Below are 13,554 nucleotides of genomic sequence, written 5' to 3'. Positions count from 1 at the left end.
CAGCCATGACTACACACAGAGGAACTCTCGAATATTTTATGTTGTCGGCAATTATTTTAAATATTTTTTAAACTTCAACTGAGGCATAATATATTTTAGTCCAACCTTTTACCTGTGTGTCTACCTCTCTGTTTCAGATACATTTCTTCTAAGCAACCTATAGCATTCTTTGTTTTTAATCCACTCTGCTATCTGCTTTCAATTTCTTATAAAATAGACACAGATTTTGACAAGGTCATTCAACTTTTAGAAAGAAACTCAGAAAGTTTTAAAATAAAGGAACATTTGCTTTAAAAAGAAATATGTATTTTTTTTTCATAACAGTGTGAGCATTCAAAATGTGTCAGTCTAGAGAATTTTGGTGTTGTACATAGAATTAAAGTGGATATTCATTCAAGTGAAGTTGTACACTATCTTCAAACCAGGGTGTTAGTGGTATTTTTTGTATCTTCTGTAATTTTCAAAATTCTTATTGATAATCTTGATCAGTGACCTGAAAAACTCATCAAAAATGAAGAAACACTTTCCTCTCTCCCTTACTATATTTTAAGCAATGTATCTAATATTTCCTTTTTATCTTTAAATAATTAGAAAAGTTTTAGATGTAAAATATAAATGTAAAGCTGTGCATTGTTATATAATTGGCACAATCATTTATTTTTTTTGTGGAAAAGAGTGAAATTGAGGAATTAGTCTATGAATCTAAGTAGAGGCACCAGTAGTTTTATTCATACTAAGTTATGTAAATTTACTCTGCTATGTAGAAAATAAGTCCTTATCTATGAACTACCACCAGATCTGTTTGAAAGACTTTTATGGGGTAGCTGGCTATAACTGTTTTCTGCTGTTCTACAAGTTTGACTCTATCTCTGGTCTTTCCTTGGTATTTCACAAGTGAACACAACTTGAAGAAGACTTTGCTAGAAAATATGTCCCTGCCAATTTGAAGTATAATTTGTCACAATAGGATAGAAACCTCTACAAATCTTCCAAAAAGTGATGTGTACTTTTCAGTGTACTGGAAAGATATCCTAAATATTATAAAATTTACTGGACCATTTATTTTAGGATGTTCTTTTTTTTTTTTTCCCCACTTAAAGCTTGATAACCAAGTAGTCAAAAAGGGAAATTGAAATGCTATAGAGATTGTTAGAGATACATAAATAGATGTTAAATAATGTTAAAAAATAAATAGTGGATGATAGATTATAGATAGATAGATGGATAGATAGTAGTTTTTCAGTTAAAAGAGAAAATCAAGGTATTACATACCAAGCAAGGAAGGAACTTGATAAAGCATTAAGAAAAGATAATATCAGCCAACAGAATACTTTTGAAGACCACTTTAGTATGATTGATTTGGAAGATCACAAATATGGCTTGCGGCTGTTGCTGAAGATGAAAAAGTCAAATAACAAAATGATTCAATTGTAGGCAGTAAACCATTATTGATATGATACCAATATAGGATAGTTGCTCAAGCCTGTGATGTGAGAACTATCATTGGTTTAGTCCAAAGCAAAGATATAAATGTTTATTTATTTATTTGCTTGTTTGTTTATGTATTTATTTATTTTTTGTTACCATCACCTTATTTGCCAGCACTAAAATATGTTTAAGCTTCAATAGGTGCTTGTAATGTGCTCTCCTGGCAGTTACAATTACTAGTCTGTCCTAAACCCACCAGAGTACCTTTGACCACTGTCCTTTGCAGTGTGAGCTCTACCCGGCTCGCCTCCTCTGAGGCCTTCTAAGGTCTCTGGCCACAATCTCTTGAATCTATAGCTTAATAACCGGTAGCGCACTCAAGAACAACCACATGTAATCTTAAAAGCCTTTATTATACCTACTCACATAATGCCTTAACTGATGCCCTGACTTGTTGGTTCCCTAGTGAACACCTGGTCAGAAGACCCATGTGTTCACTACCAAAACCCTTACCTCTTTCGGCTACCCATCTTGGCTTGGCCACCCAGGCTGGTGAGCCAGGGTGAACAGCAGGAGGTTAAAGAGGGCGGTTGCTGCCTGCAGTGGGCTTATATAGGGCCTGTGAGGTCACACACACAGCCAATCAGCGAGAGAGTCACCCATTACAAAACTATCTCAATATGGCCAGGATCCCGCCCAAGGGCAGTCCTAATATCCACAGAAATTACTTCTGGGCCTCAATCCCGATGCACTGTGTCCGCCCATTTAAAGGGCCCTTACAGGTGCTGCCATTTTTAACCTCACAATGAGAAAGAGACCACTGTATGCAGTATTTCACTTCACTGAATGACAGAAATCAGGCAATCTCTGGCTGCTCAAAAGGGAGGCTTACAGCATTTTGGAAGAAATGAATTTCTATATGCTGAAAGTTTTGGTGGAGTTCCTTCAGCACCAATAAAGATGTCTTATTTGTAGGCCTTAGTGAAACATTCTGAGTTTTCCACACATTGTGATAGCAATTTGAAGCAAATGAAGGCCTGGATTTCCAGAAAAGATACCATCTTCAGTTATATAAAGATTAAATAGTTTCTCTTCCATTAAGGACCTTTTCTTTGCATCAGTTTATAGTCTACACTTTAAGATGGTAGCATTTGAAAGAAAATTGAAGTGTTCCTAATTTTTGCTATGACTGGCTCTTTGACTCTTACCAGAAGCAGTATCAATGGATCTGCAATCAAAGTATCATTATGTAGTTTTTAACCAGAAAAACCTGCCACTTGAAATTGGAGAAGCTACTACTAAAGACCAAAATAGATTAGGTTTAGATTTTATTTAGGGTCTCTTGAAGAGAGCAGACTCAAAAATAAATAAATAAATAAATAAACCATTTAGGCTGTCTGCATTTTAAAGTAGGCTTTTTCACCTCTGAGTAACTGAACTGGAATCATAGATGCAAATTTATTGTATGTTTCTATTGCTAAAGATAAATAATTTTCTTGAGCATCAGCTTAGGCTAACCTTTTAAATAATGTATTATTCTGCTATTAATTTATTCTCCAATTAGAAGTGAGGTTTATTGCTTAATCCAGTCTTTCAACATCAAATAAACGTGTATTAAAAAAAAAAAATTGCACTTGGGCAATATTTAGAACTACTTAGTGATATTATATGTTGTCTAATTTGGATTTGACAGACATTTCCTCTCACAAAATAGGATTTTTTTTGAGTGATGAAAAATAATACATATAAAAAACAAAACAAAAAAAAAAAAACAATGATTGTTGATCTTACTGTTTGTTTATCAATGAAAAATTTAGTTTAAAGGTGGATTGAGAGGAATTTTGTTGCATCATATAGATGTGACAGATGGTTGAAAGTTCAATATATTTAGTTAGACAGTTGTTCGAGAAATCATGAAAACTAGCATTCACAAAAATAAACATGTAGGTTTTTCTGACCCATACCTCATGACAGAGGGATACTTTAGTATGGAAAATTTTCTTTTTTATTTTTTCAACTAATAACCCACAACTTAAAGCACATGATTTTTAAAGTTAACTTGAATTTTAATTAATTTGATTAATTAACTTGAAAGAATGGCATGCACCTATTTCTGGAAATCTTAAGGCAGTAGCAGTAGCTATTTCACTTATTGAGAAGAGAGTCTGGGAATGATGTCCAACTTGTTTAGAACTTACTGGATGTTTGTAGGCAAATCACCTTACCTAGAAGAAGTAGAATATGATTACTTTGAATATTGATGAAAATAGTATTGATTGCATCTTTAAAATCTGCAACATATTTTAAATTCACTGTTTTACTTTGAGCATCACAATAACTCTGTGAGGTCAGGAATTTTACTTCTTGAAGATAAAACGACAATGTGTTTAGTTGCCATTGGCTTCTTCAAAATGAGGTACATAAATACTGCAAAACAAGAATGTTATAGATTTGAATCATTCATAAAACAGCCATTTTATTAATAGGTTAATTTCATTAATTGCTTGTTTTCAATGCAGTTTGTAGAAAAGACTAATTTTGCTTTTTCTTCTCCAAGATAAATACCCCAGGTTTTTGACTACATTTCAATGTGATTGTTTAAATGATTCTGAGTATACTTATGCTGGGCAGTTGCCAGGTACTATATGTTCTGTTTTTTAAAATAAGGTCTAATGAGACAGAAAGTTGCTGTTTCTTATTATAGATCTTGACCCCCTCTCTCTCCCTTTAAAAACAACAAAGCACCTGCTTTGCTGCACATATATCATAGGCAGAGGCAAAGCTTGAGTTCTCCTTTATCCTTAGCTATCTTAGGTGGGAATCAGACTGGAAAGTAAACTGTTAACAGTCCCCTTCTGAAGTCTTTGACACTGAGCAGATTTGAAACCTTATGGACACACTCAAAAAGCATGTTGAAGATACACATTTCTTTCTGTCACAGGAAGATGGATAAAATAATAGCTGCCAGCATTTCACAACTGGAAACAGAACTAGAAATGATGCTTGGAAAATCTTCCCATTTGTGCTTTCATTTGTATTTTCATTTGTGTTCATACCTAATAGTGCTTCCAAAATCCTTTTGTAATTATTGGAATTTGAGGCACAAATCATGAATTTTCATTTTCTCTGTACTGTTGCTACATAAATTCATACTTTGTCATTTTGTATAAGAATAATTTTGTGTCTGTGGAAAGTGTTTAAAGTGTTTAAAAATTAATTTAAAAGTTAAAAAAAGAGTCCTGAGACTTCTATGTCATGTGACCGATATGATGGTAAATTTGTCATTTTTTTCTAGACATTTTTAATTCTGCATTTCTTAAAAAAAAAAAAAAAAAAAAAAAAAGGAGGTGGTGGTGGAAGATTTTGTATCACTTGTAATAGAATCACAATGGAAAAAAATTCTTACAAATTATCAACAAGTAAATCTAATCCTAAAAGCACTCATTCAGTATCACTTGTCAGTACTATGCCCCTAACAGTTTCTATTCTTCAAGCACACACACCCACACACACACACCCACACACACACACACACACACACACACACACACACACACACACACACACTTGGGTCAGTCCACCACAGCATTATTTCTTGTGATGTCTTTTCCTTTCCTCTATACTACATGTTATCTCTCCTTTCTCTACTATGCTTTCCTATCCCATTTACCCTCCTTACAGCTATCTCTTTTAGAGTGCCAAGTCCCTTTCAGGATTTAGCCTGCCAATTAAAGGCATACCCCAACTTCATGGAATACTCCCTTTCTACTGGAAGATTCTGGGTTCCATAAAGGAACTTATAAAAGCTTTTTTCCTTGCTAGCTATATGCTTTCTCAAATCTATAATAACTCCAATGCCTTTGTAATTTGGTTAGTAATTATTTCGATCATGGCCTGGAGTCTAATGAGTCTATTCTGCATATAAATTGGGGTTCTACACACCCAACTCCCATCTGGGGTCATCTATTTCCCCAACCATTTGTGTCCCTGGTAATTAGAGTAGGTAATCTTTCATAAATAAAAATGTCTATCAGCAACAACAAAAATACTAAAAGAAACAGATATATGCTTCTAGCAACAGCTAGATGACTGGACCAAATAATCACTTACTTACTTATTTAGGATATAATGACCATGTGTTTTCAAAAAGGAAACTGCAATATCTGACATCAACTGAATACTTGCCCTAATTATAGAAATTTGTTTAAGAAGAAAAAGCAAGGACATGATTATAATCAAAACTGGTCCTTCAGGCCTCAGCCTGAGAGCACATACAAGTCAAGATAAAGCATCCTTAGTTCAGTTTAACAAGTCTACCTTATAGCTAGACTCTGGAATAATCAGGCACTTTCTTATTCAAAGGAACACTGCTGGAAAACTGAGTCAGAAGGCTCCCACCTTAAGTGGAGGCCAAGGTTGTGCTCTAAACTCTTGCCCAGATACTAATCTTCACCTTTAAGAATTAAGGATCACATTCCTCTGAGTAGCTTGTGGCATATTACTTTCAGTTGTGGATTTCTGGCTTAATGATTCATCAGAAAATCATATCTGAATTCAAAACTCCAAATAATATCAGATACAGTTCCAGGAGATTTTATCTCAAATAGCAAATTTCATTAAAAAAAATTTCATGTGAATTTAGCTATCAAGAATCTCATATCCTAAATAAGCCTTACCTATACCTACTTATACTGATAACAGTAAGAGATTTATCCTAGAAAGTTCACAATTTATCTTCAAATCTAAGTAGATGGGTTTCAAGTTCAACATTACACAAATCATTTTACTTTAAGATGCTCAATAACTGATCCATATCAAAACATGTTCAGATATTAACCATGTTCAAAGTGACAAATTCTAGACCACTGTTCTCAAAATCTCCCTAAACAATGGGACCATCTTTAAAGAGCCTCAATACAACCAATTAAAACTCACATAGACTATCCTAATTTCACACTAAAAACTCTATCAAAATTAACGTTAATAATTTCTTCATCCAAAAAACTACTAATTCAACTTCTTCCAATCAAGGAATTACTATAAACTTTTCTGGTAATATAAATAGCAGGTACAACATCAATATTGTTAAAATTCCTTTAAGCACAATTAATCTCCCCTCCCACCAAAACATTCCTAAACACAAAGTCAATTTTAGAAATTGTCCTTAGTAGTCCATACTTGAGATTCCTCCACAGATCTTTTAGGATTGGTGTTATCAGCCTCCAGACTGCACTCTCACTCATCTGGAGCATCTGTCAAAGTCCTTCCCACTCTGCTTCTTCCAGGACTCTGGAACTACATACTGGAAAGGTGTTGTCTGGGTCAGTATTCCTTGCTTCCTAGGGGCTATAAAAGGATGAGGATACTGTCAGTAAATGATTTCTTAAAAACTTATCTTTTGTTTCAAAAGAGGCTCTTTCCTTTTGTTTTCCCAAATAAAAGTAAACCAAATAGCATTTCATATGAGGAAAGTACCAGATCACTTCTGTCAATAGTTTTAATTCTTTTAACAAAGCATAAGCAAACATTTGGTCCAAGGCAATTTAGTCTCTAACATCAATTCAGTAATCTGTTTCTTAAGAATCTGATTCATTTTTTCCACTTTCTCAGATAAGGGCAGATGCCCAGGTGTAAACTGCCTCTTATTTTGCATTCCCTCCCCTTTATTTCTTATAAAACCTTAAAAATAAAGTATGTTTAATTATCAGAATCAAGTATATACCAATCCATACTTAGATACAATTTGTTCCAATGTTATTCCACTAACTTCTCTTAAAGCAGCAGAGTTTGATGGAAAGCGTCTCCATCTCCTCTATGTCAGTTTCCTCATTGGTATCATTTCATTAAAACCTAACCTAAATATTTTGGAGCCAGGTCCCTCCCTCCAAGGGGGGAGGAATCCCTCCATAAAACCTTTATTTGCCTTTAGACATATTGCATACCTTTCAATACAATTTGGTCTGAAATTACACACATCCTATACACCAAATTTTCTTGCTTTTACTTCTTTGTTAAAGGAAGAAAGCAAGACAAATCTTAAGATTCAGAATATAAGTAATATCAAAATAACTTTGGACTAATTTCGCAAAATTTGTACCACATATCCAAGTGGGCTGACAAAATGTTAAAGCACAGCACATAAACTTTTTAAAAATTACCCAGTGAGTGGATCAAGTGAAGATTTTTCAGAGACTGTAGGGTAAAGTATATCAGACCCTAGCCCTAAGGTTCAGATTCCTATAAGTCATGAAACAATTAATGGAATCTGCTCTGCCCTATCAGCATTGCTCATACCAAATAAGGATGCATTATTGTACATTGATCAATAGTCTCTTCCATGTTCCTGATTGATCCAAAGTGATCATAGCTTGGAGTCTGAAGGAAAGAAATCTACCAATAAGAATGTTAGTTCTCAGGAGGTAATGAAGAAGCTTCAGGGAAGGTGGTGTAGAAGCATTATGAGTGAGTTTGCCTGAACAATTTTAGAATGGATATCCTACATTATTATGTGGATAAGACATCCTTTCTGGCAAGAAAACAGGGAATAGTCAGGTTAATTATTCCGGTGGCTAGTGTAAATGGGGTGGAGATGGTGGCATTTGGGAATGGGGCCTTTGCAAATAATGCATCAAGTCCCATATGTGGGCTGCCTTGGATATGCTGAGGGCATACCCAACAATCCTGGATGCCCATAGAATTCCCTAAGCTGGCTAAGCACTAAGAAGTTATCTCCCCACTGGTGGAAGCCACAGTGTGACACTAGGAGAGCTGGAGGGATAATACGAAGAATGTTGTTAAAGGTACACCTGGAAAAAGTGGAAATAACAAGAAAGCAAGAGAATGAGGAAGAGAAGGACACAGACAATTTCACCCTTCTCTATCGAGTATGTGTCCAGGATTTCCAGGAATCCTATGGAAGAGTAGTTTCAGGTTCTCCTATGAGTTCACAGGAATATTCAGGAATGTCTGAGGGAGAAGTAGTAACAGGAGTATATTTTTTAATTCTAGAAACATGAGTCCAGCTGGAGAAACCTAGAGTTGGAATAGTCAGAATGACTTTATATGATCATTCCTAGGAGATTCTTCACCCAATCCTCTGAGCCTTCAGGCATAATTTAGTAGAGATAAGATTGAGGGTGTGATTCATTTTCTCCACCTTTCCAGGAAGAGTAGAGATGATAAGTAATCTTAAGTGGGCTTGATCTCCATTAGCAGAAACCTCTGAGCCTTTTCAATTTTGCAAGGGAAGACTTTTACACAATTAGTAAAGGTGTCCACACACACAAAAAAAGCAGTTTGAAGCCCCCTGAGATGAGGGGGTATATTTGTAGAATCTATCTGCCAGTCCTCCCCAAATATGTACCTAGATAGGGTTCATGAGAGGGAGGGTGTAACAGCCCTTTCAGAATTTACTTGGGCATAAACTGGGCAGACTTGTAAGATCTGTTTAATTGTTTCTCTCAACTTGTGACCAGTGAAGATAGGTTTCACAGAGGATTGGAGAGCAGGTTTTTCCCAAGTTAGTAGCTTGGTGCAGGCCAAAAAGAAGTTTCCACCAACTTGCCTCTGGGATTAAAAGTCGGCCTGAGTGTGGTTGAAACTATCCAGAGGGGAAAAGGGTGTACCCCTTTCTTTAGCAAGGGCCTGTTCCTACAATATGAAAGGCCAGGGAGCAGGGGAATTAAAGGTGCCATGGTCAGGGGCACATGGGCAGCAGCCTGAGCAGCTGAATCTGCAAGCCTCTTCCCCTTGGCCTGAAGTGAATCTACCTTCTTGTGTCCTTTACAAGACATAACAGATATTTTACAAGACATCTCTAGGTTTGCAGACAGTGTAGAATTTCCCTTGCATATTTAATAGAAGAATTTTGGCTTTCAAAGTCCCCTTTCTTTCCATATAGCCCCATGAGCATGCAAAATATGAATAGCATGTTTGGACTCTATAGAGATTCACTTTCATTTTTTTTTTCCAGTTCCAAATCCCTAGTAAGAACAATAGGTGCAGCTTTCTGGGCAGAAGTCCCAGAGGCCAATGGCTTAGTCTCCAAGATGCTACTGAGGGTCACCACAGAATTATTTGCCTTCCTTTCCCGATTTCAAGAAAACTGGGCCCATCTGTAAACCATTCACTATCTGGGTTGTCAAGAGCAATGCCCTTCAATCAGGTTGACTGAAGTAGACAGAATCTAAAGCTTCCTTACAATTATGAATGATATCACCCGACTGAGTATTGTCAGGGAGCAGAGTAGCAGGGTTAAGAGTGTGATGCATCTGGAGAGTCAGGTCAGGGTATCCAACAGGAGAGCCTCCCACTAGCAAACGACTGGCTTTTGCTGCCCTTTGGCTTCCAAAATGCTCTGAAGCTGAATTAGGACCTCCAGTAACTGGTCTAGGGTGAGCTTGGAGGCTTCCTCAATCAGAAGAGATGTGGCAGCTAGCTCTAAGGCAAGAGGGTCACCCCAAAGACATCCAGTTTCTTTGAGAAGTAAGCAAGGGGTCTGGGATAGGATTCCAGAGACCCTAGTTGAGTTAAGACCCCTAGGACCTGGCCCAGCCTTCCATCAATGTGCAGTATAAAAGGCTTTAGGTAGGGCTAAGGCTGGGGGCAAGAGATTGTTTAGTTTTCAGGGTCTTAAAAACCTTATCCTGGCCAGGACTTCATTCAAGAGGAATTGTGTCAGGGCCTTGAATAGGATCCTGGAGGGGCTTGGCAATAATTAGAGTTAGGTATAAAGTCCAATCATGCTCAGGAAAGTACACAAAGGTTCAAGGAGTGATTAACAAACTAATAGGCAAGTGGGCCTTTAGACAGAGAAACTCCATAGCCATGGTGGGGGAGGGAGAGGCTAAAAGTTAGGATTTTTATGGCTGCGGCTTCTCAGATGGGGCTGCAGATCAAGATATCATCTACATACTGGATAGCCAGGGCCTGCCCAAATGTGTGGGGGCTGTCAAAGAAGTCCTGTACTACTTCCATCTTATGGACATGACTGCCCACATTAATTGATGGGGATTATGCCCCTTCAAGGGCAAAAAGAAATTGTGAAACTTTATACAATGGTATGCAAAAGAAATCATCTTGAAGATCTAAGGTAGAAAAGCATTGTGTCCCCTCGGATACTTGTATTGGGCTCATGGCTTCTACTAATCATTTGCTTTGATTATAGAAATTTGCTAAAAGAGGAAAAAGCAGGGATATGATTATAATAGCATCAAAACAGGTCCTTCGAGCCTCAGCCTGAGAGCACATATATGAGAAGATAAAGTATCCTTAGATCTGTTTGACAGACAATCATGTATAATAATTCCACCTCATAGCCAGAATCAGAAATTATCAGTTAGGTTAAGAAACAGAACTGGGAAACTGAGTCAGAAGGATCCCACCTTAAGCAGAGAATAACTCTTGCCTCCAACTCTTGCCCAGATAAGATATCGAAGAAGGCATTCCTATGGTATTTCTCTGGAATGGTGGGTCACTGAATTAATGATCAGGCAATGAAATTCAAAACTCAAAAGTTCTAGTCCCAAGAGATTTTATCTCTAATAGCAAAATCTACTAATCACAGCTTAGGGCTAGATACATTATTTTAAAAGTTTACCAGGACTTATACACATGAGATTTTTGTTTAAAACTGACAAGCTTACAAATTAAGAGTGGGGAGATATTTGACAGAGACTCCAGAAAAGAGGCTGAGCTTGCTGTTGCCCACCCCAACTATTTGTAATGTTTTCTTGGGCTGTGCTATTTGATACTTCCCCCCACTCTGTGAAGGGGAAAAAGGTGTTGTACACCTTATACTTGGTGGTGAACTGCTAAGGCTTTCACCACATCCTCTTGTTCCACACAATAATTACCAATTTTAGATTTAACATGATGACAATAATTCCAAATAACTTAGTTAACAATTTTAGACTTTACCTAACTAATAGCCAAATAATCTTAGCTATAATTTCTATTCTCTTAAAGAAGTTTCCCTTTTGTTTTAGGGAGAAAACAAGACAATTCTTAAAATTGATATAGAACAGATTTTAAAATTGACTTTAATTAATGAAATTCTCTAGATTCTGATTAAATGTTCTAGACAAGCTTAATTGTCATTTGGTTATTTTCCAATTTATACAAATCATTTCTCTTTCATGAGTCAGAAAAAGGATTGAAGTGCCAGTTTTTTACTGACAAGGCCCTCAGAAGTCTGACTCTAGATAACTCAAAGCAGGCTGTTTGGGTAGCCAGAGTTTTAAAGTAGTAGCAAACTGCTTTTCTGTTTTCCTAAAGTTTCTAAATTCTAGATTACTATACTCATTGACTATTGTGTCTTCTGAACCTTATCTATTTCGTTGATTGACTACACTATTTCTTAACCAGTACCAAATAGTTTTAATGATTGCTACTTTATAATATAGTTCTAAGTCTGGTACTGCTAGGCTTAGTGAAACAAATATTGCAGAAACTTCTTTTGAATTTGTATAACCTAGCAGGGAAAGTCTTAAGGTTTTCTATATGTCTCTATTCTCATGCTTCATATGTTTGTCTATTGTCTATCCAGAGCTATAAGTGCAAATAGATTACAATTTACATATGTCTTTAGTGTGTTGTAATTAGAGGTCCTTTAAAATTGCTTTTATTATTATATCTCAGACAAATTTTTAAATTACTTTACACACACATAGAAATCATTTATCTACTGGTCACATCTAAAAAAACTCTATAAAGTTTTAAATATGAAGCAATTATATCCAATAAAGTACTTAACATTCATATAGCATGTTTTATACTAAGCACTTTGGCAATCATGTAGTCTTCACAAAAACAATTATTATTTCTCTTTACAAAACTGGGCAGAGATAAAATGATTTGCCATAACTTACATAACTAATACATATCCACAATTGAAACAAATTCAGAAGCTGATTGGAATTCTCACCTCACACTACCATGCTGTGTGGTACTAGGGGTAAAGAAATTCTTCCCAAGAAATTCTGGGCAGAACCTGCTGAAAGTTGGGGTGACTGGTGCCATGGTCTCCCTTTGATGGTAGTTTCAGGTGCCAGGACTCAGGAAATGCTTACCATTGGGCCTTACCCCCATGATGACCCAGACAAGTCTTATCCCAATGATTTGAGGTGTCCTAGCTATAGGATTGAGGGAGAAAAAAATGGAGGACTTACCTTAAGAAGAAAGGAATCCAGAGGAGGCCAGATGCTCCCTATCCTGGATCACCAAATGTTGAAGTTGGGAAGAGAACCCAACCGGTTGCAGTCATAGACAGGTGTTGCAAAGTGTTTTAAAAGAATCTGCAGTCTTGAATCCATTTACAAGTCAAGAGGTAAAGTTTATTGTAATTGTAATAGCAATTGAAGAGGTCTAAATTCCTAGAGAATTTAGCAAAGAAACAGAAAAAGGCAAATTTATCCTGTTAATATCATTTAATATGCTAATTTTATGGCCTAAAGATAGAACCCAGGAGTGGTGTCAAGAATTTGGTTTTCACTGACCAACAGATTCTATTCAAAGGCCAAAAGACTTGAAATCAGTGACAGACAGATTGTTAGAACAGTAGCATCCTAAGGTCAGAGAGAGCCTCAGGATCACAGATTCCAAAGCCAGAAGATTTAGAATCACTGACAGATTGTTAGAACAGAAGTCTGTAAAGTCAGGGAACCTTAAAATTATTGCTGTCTCCCCTAGAAGCTATATTACATCAAATGGACACATGTTTCTAAAATTTTATACCAGAATAAACAAGTTCACAATTTTAGCACACACTAGTTAATAGTAATTATTTCATGCAATTCCAGAATCAGAATTCCATTTAAACACACACAGGCTTCAAATTTAAGATAGCAAAAAACAGACTTTAGGACTCTAGGAGAAGAGGATCAGAGAAATTTGGATTCAGTTGTTTGGCTACAGATTTTTGGCCCAGTGACCATTCTACTGGGGTGGCTGGGGCATGTCAAAGGTGTTGGGGTGCCACCACAAACCATATAATGCAAACCGAGGCTAGCCAGGAACACCTCCCTAGACAAGATAGTTTCCACAGACCCTAGATGCTTGGAAAATCCCAGAGAGGGTTTTATTTTTCCTTCTGCAATTTATTTTGTGTGTGGTGCCACAGTTCTCTTT

The 13,554-nt window shown here is 36.4% G+C and overlaps 1 long non-coding RNA gene across 1 annotated transcript; it reads right to left on the bottom strand.

Moving 5' to 3' along the window:
* Positions 1 to 3,470: 3,470 nt before the first annotated feature.
* LOC141554007 (uncharacterized) lies at positions 3,471 to 12,768 on the bottom strand. The gene is made up of 3 exons (XR_012485757.1): positions 12,597 to 12,768; positions 6,607 to 6,774; positions 3,471 to 3,653 (listed from the first exon to the last, which is right to left on the bottom strand). It is a non-coding gene; the product is annotated as an uncharacterized LOC141554007 (long non-coding RNA).
* Positions 12,769 to 13,554: the final 786 nt, after the last annotated feature.

The sequence above is a fragment of the Sminthopsis crassicaudata genome, chromosome 1 (genome assembly GCF_048593235.1).
Source record: "Sminthopsis crassicaudata isolate SCR6 chromosome 1, ASM4859323v1, whole genome shotgun sequence".
Taxonomy (NCBI): domain Eukaryota; kingdom Metazoa; phylum Chordata; class Mammalia; order Dasyuromorphia; family Dasyuridae; genus Sminthopsis; species Sminthopsis crassicaudata.
This window is presented reverse-complemented; position numbering and strand designations above follow the sequence as displayed.